The following is a 2,946-nucleotide window of genomic DNA, read 5'->3' on the forward strand; positions in this document are numbered from 1 at the left end:
ACTCAGTGAACTGTAAAGTTATTATGACCCAAACTATCATTTGTAATAATATCTTCGAAAAATAATGTTATAAAGATATTATTACCTCGTACACGAGTCACCTTACTCTGTAACCCCTTAACCTCACTTTCTTTCTCCTCAGACCATACAAAAGAAGTTTCGCACAAATTGTCTGCAAGGCGCTACAAATGAGTGAATCGTGATCATTTCATTTGTGTCAGTGTGCCTGTCTGTAATTTAACTTTTTTTGTCATCTTGGCTTAGATATGAAATGATTTATCTGCCAACCAAGTTGAACGGCGCAGTAGTTGTATGCCGGAGTAGAACACATTGTGTGGGCATTAGATTTACTACCATGTGTGCCACAAAACTAGATTTCACGCTACTTCTCAAACTGTACACATGGTAAAGTCTTTTAATTAAGCTTAGGCACGTGATAAAAAAAATAAATAGAAAATATATTGTTTTATAAGAATCCTATGATAAGAATATACTTAGTTCCTGAGCTGACCACTGATTCGAATGTACTTTGCAAAAACTATCAGTACCTACAAAAAGTGCATATATTTCACTATTTTTCAGTCATAGAACTCTAATAGTTTATTATTATCTTCCTGAGGATCTCAACAAGATCCATTTTCAATGACAAAATATACTGGCAATATATATTTATGATAAATTCAAATTTCAATATGTGATCCCTGAGGCTCATTTGGATTGAGATTGACCAGTATCGAGATCGGAAGTACAAGTAAATTAGAACCAGACAATTATTGAATTATCAAAGGTAAACAACCTTAACTACAAAATATTGAAGAAGTTCTAAGAAGTATATTTCATAGGTACAGCACTGAACTAACCATTCTCCATAATCCATCAAGCAAAGTTTTATAGCAAAGTCAATGACAATTAATGCGGTTTTTTATTTCATTTCATTTGCATGACACTGCAAAATTGTCATTTTAATAGCTATCTACATCAGCAGGTTAATGAATAATCTAGGACAAGTGCAAAATCAAGTAACAACATAACTTGTCTAGTAAAACCACACATAGACTAGTAAAAGTAGCAAAACAAGTAATTTTTGAAGTGGAAGTTTCGATGACAGGGTTCAGAAGGCGACCTTACCATTAGTGTCCATAGGCAAGATCTAGTTCAGAGAAAATAAAATAAATTTAAAAAACACGCAGCCTATAATTAATTACAATGATTATTCTTCTAAACCTTTTGAAAACCATAGCCTGTCTATCTATGGAGCAAAAGTGTTGTAGTGAATGTTTCGGCCCGCTTCAAAGCTTCGACGACCTAAAACAAGATACAAACTCCTCTATATCTTTCAAAAGTGTCACAACACAAAATCATTATATACAGAATCGTTTCCAGGTTTTGTTAGAAAGTGCAATTCTTTTGGAAGATCTGGATTATTCGCTGAAGATCTACATCGAAGCCGGTCAAACCGTGCTTTTTACTAAGCAACTATAAATTACTAGAATAGCAGTATTGAAAGTTGTATTGATTGGAAATAAGCAATTACTACTTTTAAACGTTCTTGTATAAAACTATTTTTGAAAAAAAAAAGAATTTAGAAGTTAACTCTAAAGCTGAACATCAGGAATAGTTACATAGTTAATTCAAGAATCTGTTTCAGATTTTTGAACAAAAAGCAGAACACTACTGGTGCACTATTTATAATTTTTTTTTGTTAATCAAGATTTTAATATCTTATAATCAATTTTTAGTAGGATATATAGAAACCTTTCATCTTTTAAAGTCGAAAATGTTCAAATCAAATATATAAATAATTTGGATTTCCAATTTACATGAAATTCGTTTGTACTATAAACCACAGTGCTTACAAATAATTTCTGTTATTAAAAGAAAATCTAAAGATTTTGTCGGGCTTTAAATACAAAAGAACATTAGGAATATGAATTACTTGTGTAGATGAGATATTTGATATATATATATATAATATATATATATATATATGCGTGTGTGTATATGTGTGTGCGTGTGGAGTTAGAGAGTTACTTACATGCACTATAATTATCTATCAAACGCTAAATATCATCTTTCAAATTATGCAATCTAATATTTGTATAAAATTATTTTTTGCTCAACAATTCTTTTTCATTTGAAAAAAAGATAACGAGGTGAAAGTATAAGAGACCTTACATTACACTTCCGTCAATTGCAAACAAATAAAATCGTGATCTTTCCAAAGAGTGGTGATACAAATATGTATATGGGCACGATCGATTTTAGGTACAGACAACATTCACTTTCCAATACTGTGTACAACTTTGTTTTTAAACAATCTATTAATTGTTCAGGAATTGGTATACATTCTAGATCTCTACATGCACCACGATTAAAAACAATTACATTTAATTGTTAATTTAATTAATTAAAATTAAACTTATTTTAATTAACTTATGAAAAATTTTTGATTGATTTTAGCAACGTTTTTATAATATTAACTTATAATATTTAGTATTTTATTCATAGCATGTAAAAATTTGGAATAATTTTAACCTCTTTATAAAATTTTTAAAATTTGAAATGTAGGTTTATCTCGTGGCACAAAAACCAATAACTTTTATCACTTACAAAGTCTACTTCTTTTCCAATTAATTATAGTTGCTTATCATAAACATATACGTATATGATCATAAAAATTCCTACCGACTTAGCAGAATCCCACATATGTATATTAATGGACTTCCTACACATCTACAAATTCACACTTCATATTCATATATATGTCCATTTATAATCATTCGCAGTTTCACAATTGCCCTTAAAGAATTTCTTGAAATAAACCCTAACACCCAAAATGGACATGAATGTGAAAATGTTTGATTTTTGGTTAAAAGAAACTAATAGAAACACCCAATGTTTTTTTTCCTCACATGATAAAGCTTACATTTTGATCAAATAATATGT

The sequence above is a fragment of the Ctenocephalides felis genome, unplaced genomic scaffold (genome assembly GCF_003426905.1).
Source record: "Ctenocephalides felis isolate EL2017-DRISC unplaced genomic scaffold, ASM342690v1 CF-g0.4_SCAFFOLD_01604, whole genome shotgun sequence".
In the NCBI taxonomy this organism is placed as follows: Eukaryota; Metazoa; Arthropoda; class Insecta; order Siphonaptera; family Pulicidae; genus Ctenocephalides; species Ctenocephalides felis.